The sequence below is a fragment of the Corvus kubaryi genome, unplaced genomic scaffold (assembly GCF_017639235.1).
Source record: "Corvus kubaryi isolate FWS band 111438036 unplaced genomic scaffold, C.kubaryi_AGA036_p1.0 133, whole genome shotgun sequence".
NCBI lineage: Eukaryota > Metazoa > Chordata > Aves > Passeriformes > Corvidae > Corvus > Corvus kubaryi.
The window spans coordinates 6,988,609-7,005,437 of NW_024580667.1; the positions used below are offsets into that span (position 1 = coordinate 6,988,609).

At 36.1% G+C, this 16,829-nt stretch overlaps 1 protein-coding gene across 11 annotated transcripts in view; it reads left to right on the forward strand.

Moving 5' to 3' along the window:
- Positions 1–16,829, forward strand: part of DMD (dystrophin) — a 1,181,561-nt gene that overhangs the window by 599,766 nt on the left and 564,966 nt on the right. The window lies entirely within an intron of this gene.

A 16,829-nucleotide genomic window follows, 5' to 3' on the forward strand; every position in this document is an offset into this window, starting at 1 on the left:
TTGCATTGGACCACAATCTCACATCATATTGCAAATATTCTTATATCATTATAAGTGATGTACATTTACCCTGACATAGTTTTAGGCATTTAGTCCTTTGTACCTTTGTTATTGATTTAAAAATTTGAATATGTGATGCCTGCATTAGAGTAAAACCCCTTTTGACTGAAGAGGATTTATGAGTTTGAGGAGCAGTTCTCACTTTAGGTCTAATGAGCATAGCTAGAATTGTTAGCAGCTCTAAATTCAGCATCGTCCTTTTATAAATATTTACATTACACTTTATACAGCAAAGCTGGACAATCAAGAGAAGTATAGAAAGACATTAAAATTATCATAAAGCTTTCATCTTCTACAATATCATAGAATTTTCTTTTCTACTGGTATATTGTTCTGATGTTGTAATCTGGAAATCATACACTAAATATAGCCAAACCTATCTAATATTTCTGGCATGGTTCATGTTTAGGAGCACTGCAAAGGCTAGTGCCCCAGTAACTTATTTGTACTCTGTAGCAGGTAACCAATGTGTTCCAATTTTGGCATTGTGCAGTAAAAGACATAGGTTTATAGTTCCTCCTAATTTTTTTTTTATTTAGATGTTGTATCAGATGTTACTGGCAGTGATACATTACTTGCTATGATTTATGAGATACACCTTTTTTCCAGCATGAGTTTAAGAATTATGAATTTAAGAATTTAAGAGTTGACAAATAACTTTGCCTTAGATAAAAAGTCATAGTTTCAAGCATTTGTTGAATTGCCACGGAAAATTCTTTGACAATTCTTCTGAGAATGAGCAACAATAATCTGATAATGAAAATCATTATATATATCACTAGTTCCATTTATTGAAACTTTCAATTCGTAGGAATTTTACAAAATTGGCTCTTCAGGCAATGCCTAAAACTTGCCATTAAAAGTTTTATTTGATGTGCCACCTCAAAAGACAATAGATTGATATCTGATAGAATATCACTTTTTGCACTACATATATGTTTGGAAATATCACTTAGCTAAGAAAATGTTGTTAAGAACTTTGTCATTATTATACAAAAAATTAGCTTGATGTATACACAATTATTGCATTTATGATAGAATGAGGTATGATTCTAAACGTGTAAGCAGTAACTGGAAGAAAAAAAATACTTCATGTGGGTTTAGCCTGCACTGACTTTGTTCTACAATCCAATCTTTGGTAACTTTTATGTCTTCTTTGTTTAGAAATATTGGTAAACAGCTGTCACTTTGCAGATTTCTACAGTCATATTATTTCCATTGTCAGCCAGTCACTAGCTTTGATTCTAGATTCCTGGAGGGAGAAGAGAGTAAAGCTTAAAAAGAATAATAATCAGAGAGGTTAATAGTAAAAAATCTAAATCAGTAATCTTTGTGTCATCTCTGCTTTGTCTCAATATTTAAAGTGTAAGAAACTGAGACAGATTTATAATCTGGTAAGGTTTACAAATTCTTCTTCTATGCCTGTTGTTTAGTTGATTTTGTTTTTTTCAAATAGCAAGTCTTATTCTGGTGTGGTAAGAAAAATCTTTGTTGGTCACGATGCCATGTACAAAAATGAAGGATAAGTTAGAAAAGAGATTGAAGAAAATCTGCTCACACAGATAATAAGACCAGGAGACATTTGGTGTTGTGCTTCTCCCAGAGGCTGGCTTTTCCCCAAGTCTTACTGGTTTGGTACCCCAAGCTCTGAGAAACCTTTGGAATCTCCTTTCCCTAGAGACTGGCTTTGCCCAGCCTGTTACTGTTTTAGTATACCAGTCTCTGAGAAACCTTTGGAATCTCCTCATAGCATTTTCTGCCACTGGTGCATAGCAAGGACAGCAATTTACTGTTAGCTGAAAGTTTGTACTATCATCACTAACACTCAATTATTTGTTATTTGGGCTATAATGGTATTTAGCCAGCAGCAGAAGATTCATGAGGCGAAATGAATTAGTATTTTGAGGTCATCAGATAAAGGCACTAGAGAATTGTAAAGTATGATTACTGTCCAGCTGTCTTTTGGCTGGGTGACTTACCCGTTTTGAGTATGATGGACAGCACCTCAAGGTGATGATAAGCTTGACTGCTATCTGATTCACTCACCTTTCTTTTTCTTCTAAATCTTTTGGGTTTGGTGTCAGTCTTATTGGGTAACTGTTTAAGAGATTTTGTTTGAACTGTAGATGATCCCTACAGCTTCTGCTGTTTTGTGAGGTGCATTTGGACTGCACATGAATCCAAGGGATGAGGTGAAGGAGGACAATATGGCCTTTAGGATTTTACTTCCAGCAGTTTGTGTCTGTAAGGAGTGAAAATATCAGTGTAACTCTGCCCTTGAGACATGGGTGAATCTGTGTTTATGAGACATGCTATTGATGATGATGCTTAAGGACAGTTTTGGAATTATTGGAGCTGTCTTGCTTTCAAGGGAGCGTGTCTAAGTGAATGTGATATTCTCTGTTTGAAAGGTACCAGAAACAAATATACTGTAGCTATGATCATTTCTGCATATTGGTTTTATGAAATCAAAGGCTTTTAATAACATGGAAATTATTATTTAAATAAATAAAAAGTCAACTATCACCATGGCAGATGGGAGAACAAAGCAACTTTCCTTACCACTGTCATTACTAGCAGAGAGCATACTCTAAATCTCATAGAAGCCATTAGAAACCTTCACGTTGCATACTTTTGTGTGAAATTGATTTCCTAGAAGTCCTGATCCATATCTAGATACTTTGTAATTAACTCTAGAGTGAGTTCCCTTTGATTAGAAATAAAAATAGATTTTCAGTTTGCTTTATAGCAGAGCCTGCACCAGTTTGACAGAAATACACTATGAATGGTAAGCACTCAAATAGCTTTACAAGTGCAGTTCTTCTACAGTATTTGAAAACCTTATTTCACATGGTTACTTTAGCATGTTTCCTATATTTAAATAACAGTTTGTATTGTACTTACTGTAAGATAACAGGCAATATTTCATTAAAAAAATTAAGCAAAAATGCCACAGTAATCCTAGAGTATTCTTCCAGTGGCTTTAGAAACCTAGGATGAATGCAAATTTTTACTCTTTCACGAACACAGTGAAACACTATTCTCCACTTACTAAATTTTTGAGTCAAACCTATATCTAAGCACGGTTCTTTGACAGATGTGACTTCCTTTTCTGTTCCAATTAATTTCAGAACATGATAACTCATTGTGTTTCCAACAGGTAAATGGGAGTGGCATCATCCTACACCAAATGGAATTTGTTTCCTTGGTTTCAGTTTCATGAGTGCAAAGCAAACTCCAGGAAACAGCAGTGGCATGATTTGTCTTTTGTGAGCTAAAGCACAATTTATGATTTAATTTATAACTTCAATCTTTGCTTGATACTAAATTTTTATGTTATCTTTTCCAACAGTTGTATTAAGACAATGGAATCTGAATTTTGAAAGGTAAAGTTTCAGTGCCAGGAAGAACAGCCATTCAGATGTCGTAGCTTTTTCCTGTCCTTGTACCAGAATTTCACAATACTCTTCCTTCTTTCCAGCAGCTTTAGATACTGGGTTTTTGTATTAGTCATGATTGTGTAGGAAGTGACATTAACACCCGGTCCCTATGTATCTTAAATGAGAACATATAATTTTTGGGAAAAAGAACCACAATAGAAGATAGACTTTTAAATTACTGTCTTATATAACTTTTTATCTTATCAGCATACCACTGGTGGAAGCTCTTGTTTGTCTTTTCAGGATATTGTCTTCCCAGGATATTTATGCCTAAGTCTGGCTTCTGTGAACAAGAGCTGCCTAAAAATAATCCTCCTAAAACTGCCAGAAATCACTGAATCAATGAAGTGCAAGAAGGTTTTAAAGAATAGATGTTAACTTAAAATATTTTGATAGGAATTGCAAATGAGAATAAAAAAAAGGAAAAAAAAAAGTAAGAAAAAAAAAGGAAGAAACACAAGGCAGAAAAATTATAAAAATACTCAAACGAATATAATTCAAAAGCAAAATACTAAAATTTTACAGATATTGTAGACCTTGAATATTTTTGAATCTGTTTCTTGATAATGAATTAAAATTCTAATGGATCTCTCATATTAATGTCAGGCAACTAATTTTTGCTTTTTTCATGTCTTATTTAAGAATTATCTTCCAGGGCATACATTATAGACTATATTAATGCACATCTAATTAATCTCAATTCCACTGAAAATGAAATGTTGTGAGAGAATGTGGTAAAGTTGGTACCAGATATCTTTAGAAAGTGTTTCTTGATAATTCTGAAAAGCAGAAAAAGTGATATACCAATCTAATATCAGAAAAGATAGCAAATCCATAAAAATGATAATAAAAATACATTGACCACTTTATAAAATTCACAAACAACTAGCAATTTTTATAGTAACAAGAGCAAACAATAAAGAACTAGTTAATAGGCTTATATTAAGAATTAGTTTGATTTTTGGATAACAGTACAACTGTCAACTTTTTCTGAGTAACCTTAAATTAGCTGTTGATTAGCCTGGTAAGGCCTAAGGAAAAAAAATTTATTATACATAAAGAATTGATTCATTGTCAGAGAAATAATATTTCTAAGACCACATAGTAGCAGATGTCATAATCCCTTACTGATATATTCTGTTGAGAACTAATCAGATCCGTGGATAAAGGTATTAGAAAAAAGAATTGAGATACGTGAATTTTTCAAATATAAGTAACCTGCCTATGTTCTGAATTACTGCAGAACCAGCAAGTCTTGAGGACATGCCTGTCTGTGGTATCTGAATCAGATCCAGCTTCTGTGCTCTTCTTGCTTAGTAGAAATTATAGAGATATAATATCAAGACATCTGCATTCAGCCCAAGTGATGTACTAAGAGTATAGACACCTTTTCATAGTATATTTTCTTGGAGTAGTATCTGTAAGCAACTAACAAGTGCAAACCCAGGTGTTAAAATAGTGAGGAAATTATTTTATTGAATATAGATTTCCAGAAACATTTAGATACCTCAACCCTTCTTTCATGTCCTCAACCTCTTACTTCAGAGCAGCCCAACTCTCTCACTCATCCCATGCCAATCTTGTATAGATTTCTCATTAACATTCCACTATAAAACCATGCTTAGTTCTGAATCCCCTTGTGACTGTTCATTATACAACTATTTAACCTTGAAAACCATCCAAACTGAAACCAAAAGATAAAACAAACACATTTAGAACCTCTAAGAAAATGGTTTTGTAGCCTTACTGTCATAACTATCTTAAGGAACACAGAATACTAGAATTATTGCAGGTCACTCTTTAATTTTAATTAGCTGCCTTAGGGAGCTGTTTAGGCTATTCATATTTTCCTTCCCAGAGTTTCTCAGTTGGGGATTTCCAGTTTCCATCTGTGGCACCAACAATGCTCTGCAAACGTGAAGTCATTGAAGATACAAGTCATGTGACCTATCTTTAGCTATCCAAGTTTTAGTTATCTATTTTACAGTACTTGTCTACATTCTTTCTCAATTAAATACTGCCATGCAATTCTTTCACAGGTAACTGTTGCACTATATGTAGTGTGTCCACTGAGTCTTCAGGGAGACCAGACAAGATAAGACTAGAGACATTAATTTTAGATAGATAAAATTAGGGGAGATTAATCTTAAACTAGAAATTACAACAAAACAATGCAGTTTCATTTATATCTAAGCGTGTTGTTATATATCTCTTTCACTAAGCCCAGTCAGCATTTCTTTGTACTTGCTTTTACTCTGACAAAGTGAATGACAGAAATGAATGTTAGCTGGCTTTGTTTCAGTACAGGGAGAAAAGCAACTAGTGGAAGGCATAGGTATTTTAAGGGAAAGTGAGAAATAGTGGCTGTTCTCTTACGAAAAAATATCTGCTAACATATTTCTGTTGAGGTTTTAAGTCTTGTTATTAGAATTACCCTTGGCTCAGGATTCAAGGTGAAAATGAAAACCAGAACAGATTAGTTCATCCCCAATGAGAGAAGAAAATTATTTCCTTTCTAATGTTAATCTCAAAATAGCTACTATGCCTTAGTTACATGCAGGGTAGGGGTGTTTCTTCTTGCTTTTTTTTACAGTGACTCAAATTGTTCATTTAGATTTTGAAAAGGGCAGCTTATAATGCTTACAGCCAGCATTAGTTGTTAATTTATTTCCATATCCTGCTTACTGTACAGAAATGCTCTCCATAGCAGTTGTTTTATAATCAAATTCTTGCAACAGATTTGCCACTTAATTTGCCCCCATAATATCCCACTATCAAGTTAATGTATTCGTAAATTTCATTGGTTATTTAATTGCTTGCAAGTAAGTATAAAATAATGTATAGCAATCAGGTGTAACATAACATATAAATATTTTATTATAGACTTTTATTATAGGCAGTCTAAATTGGGCTTTCTGTCAATATTTATAATGTAAAGAAACTCAAAATACATAGAAATATTTTGTGGCCTATTTTATAACTTAAAAGACTAAATTTATAGCAAAAGCTGGAAAATATTTTTACCTTATATATGGCCATTAAAATGTCTCTTTTCATGAGGCACTATATATAAGATCATCTTCTAAATGGAACAGCTACAAGTGAAATCTAAAATCATTTGTTAAACTTAAATGGCAAATTTGAGGCCGGATGAGAAATAACACTACAGATTTGGGGAAAGAGCTATGTTTATTAAATCAGTGTGATAGGGTAATTAAGGAGTTTAAACCAGAAAATTCTTGATAAGGGAATTGAAGGTGCCTGTATTGTAAAATGAGGTGAAAACAACTAATTCAGAATTTCTTTTAATAAGTAGGGGAGATAATCTTGCATGTGTTTATGCTGTGAAAGTGTTTCAGCTGAAAAAGAATCTTGTATGTTTTTAAATCACCAACCTTCAAGCCTGACTATTAGCACAGAATATAGAATAAAGCATAACATTGGATAAGCATAATAAAGCATAACTTTACTGTAAAATGCTCAGTGACAAAACTGTTCCACATTAATACAGGAATTATTATAGTGCCTTTTTCTGCTGTACAAATGAAAAGATTTTCACTGAAGTATCTGGGAAATGTTATGGCTTAGTCATGAATATGTGGGCTGTATAACTATGGGAATGCAAATATATATGAAGACAAATACAGGCAGAAGCAAACAGACTCTGAGCCATCTGGATATGAACTGTCTTGGGCCTTCATGTCAGATACAAAAGAAAATATGACATCGTGGTCAGTGTCATAAGCTATGAGACACAGCTGGAATGAAGGGTATACTTGCTTTAGGGCCAATGCTATGTTAGTGCATCTCTATAACTTCACAGATAGTCCTGATTTATAGCCAACCATCTCAAAGCACAGGCAGAGCTCATTCATGCTTAGCTGCGTCCATCCATGTAGATATGGCCTAAGAGAACTGCGGGATATCCTCAGGTCTGTAACTTTATTTGAAATGACTTCTATTACCTTCTGCAAGTGTTGACAAATAAGGTATACTTTCACATTGTGCTGTGCCAGAATATTTTAGATGGATGAATATTTAGCTGGGTCAGCTGTGCACTGGATGAAGGATGAGGTTGCAGGAGCTGCCATTAGGTCCAATGTATTAAGGTGAGCTCCTTTGCAGAATTCCCTTGAAGCTTTTTAAGGAATTGCTGCTCTCTAGTTGCCATGGTGCAGTACACCGTCCTTGTAAGTACCTCCCGGGAAAGCATTTTTGACAGTAGAGGGAGCCTAATCTTTTAACATCTGTAGCTAAAGTCAGCAGTTACAGTTTCCTGTTTCATAGTTTTCATCACTGTTGTTTCTCAGCTCTGTACATGTTGTTGCTATCATCTAATAAATATAATTTTTGCTTTCTTCCTCCAAGGCAATTTGAAAGCAACTTTTTTTCTTTTATTAAATATACCCTTATGTGCCAAAGAGACAAAGACACTTTGGATTAGAAAGCAGCAAGTTTTGTGTTAGTCATAGACCTTGGTGCTAATAGTTTTGAGATTACAAGGTTCAGCCTTCTGTCCTGGTGACCTTCAGTAATTCAATAGAGGTGGTCAGCTTTCAAGTTTTCTTTTCTTTATGGGCAAGTCCATATTTGAGGTGATTTTGGTGAAAGCCAGGCAATACTTCTGGTGTGATCCAAAATGTTATGGCAATTGAACTGACAAAAACTGTTTGCTTTGTCTAATTCTTATAGCAGTAGGTACACTGTACATTAATAGAGTAGTTTCTGCTCCCAAAAATTTTGACTCTTGAGATTAATTTGGCCTTGTATTTATTTATTTTTATTTATCTGTGGAACCACAAATATTGCTTAACACAGAAAAAAAGCTTTGTTCTTAAATTGAAGCAGAGTATTACAGGATTTTTTTGTAAAAGTAAGCAAAATACCTGTTTTCTATTTACTGTTATTTTGGGGGGACTGTGGCATCCCATCCTTAACAGGAAGGGAGTACCCTAGATTTATAGAGGCCATTTTCAAAAAGGAACAACAAAAGTCAGATAGGCCATAAAGACTTACGAAGTTTTATTACTAAATTGTAATTATACACCTGATCAAAATTGGTATAAGTCTGTCATAATATGAGTATATAGTGGTGGATTTTGATTAAGGGGTGGGGTGAAGGAGGAGAGAGAGAGAGAAATTTAAGAGGAGGAGAGAGAAAAAAGAGAGAGAAGGAAAGAAAGAGAGAAAATGAGAGAAAAAAGAGAAAGAGATAAAGAGAGAAAGGGCCACATGGATCCAGCTGGTGGGGTGAGCACCACCCACGCTTTGTGGAGGCACCTTTTTAAAACTAAGTTTTCACGACCCTGGAGCTAAGTTTCTTGCTTTCTATGCAAGTTAGTTATCATGTGCAGTTTGTTCTTCTAGACCTCTCTGAAAACGGGGCAGAGAGTTTGTGGGGGACTTAAGGAGTCTTGATTGAGGAATGAAGACTACTGGGCTGGCTTTTGGCCAACAGTCTGTGCCCTCTTCTCAACCTCATTCCTGTACTTGCCCTGTTACTGTGTTGTTCCTATCTCCAGGAGCCAGAACAAGGATATTTGTCCCAGAAAAGTCCTACCTCTGTCTGGCCCCTTCTTCAGCCACATGCTGTTCTTTCTCACAGTGTGTTCTCACCAACAACCCTTGGTTGGCTTCATGGCCATCTGGCTGTCAGTGTTTGAGACACTCACATTAACCCCTTATCCTCTGGGCTTCTGCAGGAGGCTATGCCATTGATCCATTGCAAGTAGTTCTTTCTGATGTGATATTCTTTGTCTCTTCCTGGAATATGTAGTTTCCTTCTAGATTAGACTTTCATTTCTAGATATTTCTTCTGACTGGTGATTATTTTAAGCATCTAGTTCCTTTTCCAGTAAAAGAGGGATTAATTCAAGAGGTTGAAAATGTTCTTTCAACAGTTACACTAAAATAAAATGAGTGACAATTATTTTGCTGCTCTCCTATATCATTAAGTCTGATATCACTCAGGAAAATTGAGTTTAGTAATAATTCCATTAAGACCTTGAGGCAATTCTCTATCTATTAGGACAACATAAGGATAACACTGTAAGATTGTGTAGCCTCAATTCTAGTCAGATGATCTGATTTATTCTTTCTGTCCACAAGTCTTGTATGATAGCAAGAAAATTAAAAAGAGGAGGGGTGCCAAGATTGAAAAACAATAAAGTAAAAAAATTCACATATAATTCCCATAGAATGAAAACCATACCTATATTTTGCATTAGCTGGATGGCTGGAATACAGTTGCCAATCAAAACAGAACTCAGGGACCCTCTGCTTCTCTTTTTTGGAGTATTAAAACAAGCAAAATGTTCTTTCTTCTCTTCAGCAACCAATTTTTCAAAATCCTATAACAGCACAATTACCTCTGAGACTTCCCTCTCAGATTTGGCTGAAATTGTCTAAAAGGCTAGATAATTTATTCCTGGAAATGAGTGATGGACAATATAATCACTGAAGTTTCATTTCCTTAGGTTTTATTTGCTTAGCCTGCTAGTCATAAAAAAATCACTAGAATCCCTTTTAGCAACTTACCTCTTTGTGATTACACCTTGCTCCCTTATTTTCCCTTTGTCCTGAGTGACTGGTCAGAGTTCAGTGTTAGATCTAGCTTTGGTGACTTAGAGAGTTTTCATTTCCTTAATAAGTGTCATAGAATCACAGAATAATTCAGGTTGGAAGGACCCTCAGGAACTCTCCCAATCTAACATTCTGCACAAAACGTGGTCAACACTAGTAGACCAGGTTATTTTAGCCAGACAGGTCATTTTAGCCAGACAGGTCTTAAAGACCTTCAGCAACAGAGACTGTCCAACCTCTTGGGAACCAGTTCCACAGCTTGACTGTCCTCATGGTGCATTTTTTTTTTCTTTGTATCTAGTCTAAACCTCTAATTTCCTTTTATGCATGTTGTCTTTCATCCTCACACTGTGCACCCCTGGGAAGAGCCCGACTGAACCTCTTCAATGACCTCCTCACAGAATCTCATAGTGCCCCAGGGCTCATTCAGCCCCAGTCCTGCTGAATTCACTCCAGTTTGTTAAGGTCCTGTTTTGACCAGTCCAAAATTGGACACAGTGTTCTAGATGTGGCCCAATGAGACCTGAGTGAGGAAGGATAGTATTTGCTCTCAGTCTGCTGGCTGTGCTGCTACCAATGCAGCCCAGGATACACTTGGTTATTTTGGCTAACAAGGCACACTGCTGGCTTATGTCCCACTTGCTGCCCACAGGATCCCAGATCCTATTTTGAAGAGCCACTTCCCAGCCAACCAGTTTTCAAACTATATTCTTGCAAGGGGTACCTCCTTCACAGGTGCTGGATTTGCATTTCTTGATGAATATCATGGGGTTTCTGTTGGCTCAGCCCCCTCTAGCTCCCTCTAAATGGCAGATCTACAAGTAAGCATATTTACTCTTCCACCACTGATTTTACCCTGATGGGTGATGAGGACTTTAGAACAAACCTGTGGAGGAGTCAGGGATGTTGGTAGATGAAAAATTAGATAGGAGCAGACAACATGCACTTGCAGCCCAGAAAGCCAGTGGAATCCTGTGCTGTAAAGCCTTTACTGTCTCAGTGTCCTGAGGTGCAGCCTGGCTTGTGGGAAAGACTTGTAGAGGTTGAGTTCTGTGACATAATCCTCGACTTGCCCTGATCTACTTTTAGGATTTCACCCTCTTCAATCATACCTATAAGCACAAAGGGCAGGGGGGGCCCTGCTGGTCCTTCTCCTTTCTTTATAGGTTCACTATATTTTTCAGACTTCATGCAGTTTTATTCTTATAGAACTCTGATGTCATTCTCACCAAGAAAATCCATAATGCTTATTTGAATGGTAGGAGGTACTGCATCTGGTGGAAAATTCTGCAAAGAAATCAGGACCTTCTGATATAAGTATCCTCCTTTTAAGACTTCTGAAGTCTCATGCATTCATCAGTAAGATTTCCTGCAGTCTCTCTCTAGAACCTGCTTGATATAGACCTCTGGAATACGTCAATAATCAGAGGTTATTGTTCTGTGGTCCTGAGGTGTCTGTCCATCTTATCTGGCAAAGGACTAGGATTTCGTGAACTGCTAAAGATTTAAAAAGTTTCAGAAAAGCAAGCACCTGCTTCTCAACAACCCAAAATATCCCAAAATAACCTGTGAATATCATTTCTAACTATGCAGATTTTCAGAAATGCCTTCTAAGTCTTATCCTTCATCATTTTACTCACAGTGTTTTTTCAAACATTCAAACTCTTTATTGTCATTTCTAGTTAATAAAATTCTAAAAGTGATGCTGTTTGATTTTCCTTTATCACTATTAAACAAAGAGCTTCCTTCTACAGTTTTTATTAGCTATTATTGTAAAGTGCTATGTCTGGCTGCAGAACTGTTTTTCCTGGCCATAAATTTTCCTTCCTAAGTATAACATGTATTACTATAGGTTGAATCCTCTGTACGTTTGTGTGTGTAGTTGCATGCATGTATGAAAGTGCTTTTAGTCGCTCCATTCTCATTTTGCTCTCAGATTGAGAGACATTGCCGTTGTATTTGGAACCATTTTGAGAAAGGAAGGGTAAAGAAACTTAATCTTCTTAAGGATTGTGGTCCAGGTTTTATTGACAGACGCAGCACTTTATTCTGCAGAACTTGAAGTTTAGTGGTTTTAGGTTAAAACACGTACATGCATAGCTCTTGGGTGCCATAAAGCTTAGCTTTCTAAGTGGTTTTGCCAGCTTAGTCTCGAGGTATAGGGCTTTAGAGCACTCATCTTCCCGGGTAAGAGGATGCCATTAACTGATGTATCAGACACATTATTCCTTTAGTTCAGATCAGAACTTTGGACACAGATGTTTAATACCTAAGAAAGGTACCTAAGGAAGGCTTGTGCTGCTTCCTTGTCACGAGGGGGAGAGTTTTCATTTTGCCTGTTCCATTTTCTCTTCTGCAGTAATCATAACTTGAACTGATTTCTTGCCTTGTGTTCTGATGATATTATTTTGAGTGGGATACTCCTACATGCCCAGAGATACATGCATGAGAGGTGTCAGATCCTATGAGTTCATCACTGTGTATCTCATGGTAGTCTTACATCTTTTGAGATAGAAATCATATGGACTAAGAAGTGATATGGTAATGTGAAACTGAATTTTCTACAAACAAAATGAGAGAATACACTGAAGAAAAAAATAGGCTATCAATAGTTGTATGCTTTGTCTGTTAGCATAGTTAAAGAAAAGCAAAGTATAAGGAAAATGTAGCTGAGATCATTCTAAATATTTTTTAAATATCCATAAAACCAATAATTTGTAGCATATATCCCCCATAGTGGAAATAAATGCGTCTGTTTTATTCTCAGAAAGAAGAAGAAAAAAACCAACAATGTGAGCTCAGTTTCAATAGCTGTTTAGGAACAAGTGTGTTTTAAAGAATTCCAATTACTAGGATTCACATATTTAGTATTTATTCAGTAGCTGTCTCAGATTTCATCCATTATCTCAGGACTGTATGCCAAAATCTAGGTTCTTTTAATGTTTTCAATATGATAAAATTGTCACTTTGATTTTTAAAAAGGATGTCTGAAAATAGGATGCTGACAAAAATAGTAAATCTCCACTTCCAGAATCATCATTGTGTTCTAAAGCAGTAAAGAGTCTGAACTCATTGACTCAGGAGATTAATAGTTTAGGGATGTAGTCTGAAAAAAATGTTTAATTGTTTAATTATTAATCTTTTGCAGAAATATCTATTAACATTCGTCAGTGTTTAATATAGACTGACTATATTATTATAGCATATAAAATGCAGTAATTGTGATTGCTTTCTGTGTAGAACTAAGAAATAATCAGTCAAATTAATTTGCAGATTTTACTACATAGCAGAATTTTCTAAAAATCATCAAGACAGTTGTTGAATATTTTGGTTTTTCAAAGATGGACTCTTCCCTTTTGTAAGTTTATGCATATTATATCTTCTTAAATGGTAGTTATTCTGCAATTAAAGTTTGAAGTTGGGGTATTGTAGGGCCACACATTGCTTTTCCATGATCCATGAGATTCTCTCCTGACTACTCTCTGACAAAACCTTCAGAAGTGTTTTCTGGCTGTGCATAAGACACTTGTACTCAGATGTCCTATGGTTAATGATAACATGCAAAGAAACCGTAAGCAGTAATAGGAGCTGTCTTATGTATTAAATAGTTCCTAATTCCATATCTAGTCCTATAAGCCTCTTTACTTTTCCTCATAAATCTGGCTAAATCAACTCAAAACGTCCTAAAAAAGTATATTACTGTCAGTTCATAAATAAGACAGGAAGAGCTGTGATACTCAGATGATTTTTAAAGGTTGGATACAAATATTCTGATTTGCCAAAAAGTGAACCTTAAACTCTATCCTAACCCTGTACTCACAAAAGCACCACTTCCTTCAAGTGCCACCTTTATGATCATACAGAGGGGCTGAAGTGAGAAGCTGTGACAGATGTTAGAAATAACAAAGCATTTGGAAGTTATTTGCTTTTTTTTTTTTGGGGGGGGGGGGGAGGTCCTGTTTTTTCTCCTTTTTTTCCCTCCCTGCTCTCCCCTGAGCACTGCACCCATGGGGCTGGGGCTGCCCAGTGGCTTTGCTGTTTTCCCAGTGCTGTGCAGGACTGGCTAACAGGAAAAGTCCTTTTTCCATCTTTCCAGCATAGTTTTTTCTTTCTGTCAGCATACAAAGTGCCCTCTGACTAGCTGGAAACCCAGATGAAACATAAATCTGGGGAATCACTGAGTTGTTCTTTTCCACTCAGGTTCACAGGCCTTCATGTAGCACAAAAATGTGGTACAGACACCTACTGTTCCATGAATTTTTTTCTCTGGACTTTTTAAGGCTCTTCCATACTTACTGACTTATTTCTGTTATCCCCTCTGATTTCAGTGTAGAAATGGTGGGATTAAGAATTTACCATCCAGCCTTTTATATCATGGAAAAAATAGTCATGGTTTTCCTAAACAGATGTAAGTCTGACTAGCATCTTGCAATGAATACTAATTTTAAAAGCCATTACGCTAGTCAAATAAAATCAATAATATCATCAAGAAAATGAAGTTAAAAACCATAAAGGTCCAGTACAGATACCCCAGGCTCAAATATTTTCATTATGATTGCTTGAAGCATTTTTCTTTTTTCTTTTTTTCACTACACACAACTGCATACCTTGTCTCTGCCTATAGCATTTGATGTGGTAGATCAGTGAAAAATCAGAAAACATAGAAATACTTAACAGAATAATGCTGCATTTTCATACTGTCAGGGTGATTAATGACAAGCACTGTAGTTTGCAAGTAAAGGAAAAGGAGAAAATATTGCTGCCTTTCTGAACTGATAGTCTTTAGTAGACACTGTGGGAGACTGCAAGCCCAGAAACAAATTCCTCTAATAACCATGAGTGTCTTTGTCCCTGCAGTGCACTAAACAGACCAACAATTCTCTTCACTATCTTTAAATCCTCTGGCACGACAGCAATGCCAGTTCAAGTGCCTTTCTTTTCTCCAATTTGGATGCACAATCATTTGGTCAGTTCCCCAAGTCTTTCTGCATCCTATAAAGCACCATCATCTTCCACGTATTGTAGCAGGAAAGAGCTTATTTCCAAGGTGTCTGCACAGGAAGTACCTGTGAAACACAGTGATCTTAGCAAACACTGAGCTGTTCATGATTGTGGCTTTGGCATCATTTCTCCAGTCAGTTCTCAAAATGTGGTTACATTTGTAAACAATACCTGTGTACTCTGTTCCGTTGTAAAAATGAGAGAGCAATTATCCATATCAGACAAAGAGAAAGGGATCTGTAGTTCAGTGGCAAGTAAGTAGAAGGGTTCTGTAACCACCTGCCTTCTGCCTCCTAATGCTGACTGTCTCATGGCACTCTAAATCATAAGCAGCTCCACTGCTTTCAGTGGAACTTCACCACTATAGGAAAGGAAAAAGTAGAAAAAGAGCTCTAGAACTGACTCTTGAAAGAGATAGAAATCATTTTGCAACAAGATTTTGTTTCAGCTTATGGTCCATGGAGCAATAGTATACAAATATACAATTACATATGAAAGCATTTATAGAAGGAGACTTAGCAGTCAGCTTTGAGACTCCAAGTCAATTCCCACCTGGATTTGTTGTTTTTATTAAATCTCTTTTTCAGAGTTGTCATCTAATGCTATAGTCAATAGTAGCAGAAGTTACAGATGCTTAGTTTTTGAAATTAAGTCCATGGCATTCAGTGCAAGCAAGATGTAGCACCTTGCCTGGTGAAAGAAAAACTAATCACAATTGCCATACCCTTTCTCTTCACCAATTCAGGTTATTTCAGTAACTGTTGCTGTTAATGCAATAGTCTAGTCGTGATCCTCCAAAGTATCCCCTAAAGTATTAGTATTCCTCTAAAGCAGGGTAGGTAGTGACATCATAAATAGAAAGGTAGAACAGATAGCATTGAGAGTAGCTGCTAGAAATGCTGAAACAGTAATGTACAACATGCTTGCCATGATCTGAGCATTGCAGAACATGTAAGACTGAGCAGAAATGATAAATCAGAATTTATAGTTATTTAGACACCTCAGTGAACTAACTGCCTTTGAGCTCTCCATGTACTTAGAAAGAAAATAGGTGAGAATGAAGCTGAGAATGGAATTCTTGATTCAGCTTGCCCTTTATCCTGGCCTAAATGGGAACTCTGGGAGTGTGCTATGTGTAACCTCTCCAGTCTCCAAGATTCTGATAGAGACAGAAGAAGTGCATGTTTTTAGTGAAGATTACCACACAGTTGAATTCTAAACTGTGTAGGCTTCTACAGTCTTGAATATGATAAGTCCATGAATAGAGTAGGAGAAGGCCATATTGAAGAGAAAATAAAAAGATCTCTGAACACCTTGTAGCTTTCTAGGACTTACCATTATAAGATTTTTATATTGTATAAACTTCCAACTTTGATTAAAGTGCACGGACTGATTATTATCTATCTTAACTGAATTGTCTTGTCACTAAACAGTGGATTACAGAGCAGAAGTTTAAAAAACCCATTGTTTTAACTCTAAAATTTTCCCTCTCTATTTGTCACTTCAAAACAACAATACTGTCTTTCACAAGATAGCCAGGCAGCTAAGCTCCTTCTTTTCCTCCATTTGATTTTTTTTTTTTTTTTTAATACTTTCATTATTATCACCTATGTAAGTCCTGGGATGCCATAAGGGTTTCTCGCCAGTTAGGCTAAATGACAGCAGGTTGTTTGCTTATCACTTTCAAAGGGTGCCAAGCTAGGATGCTCCAGATTCCTTACCTGTTTATAGTGAAGGCATAGCAAT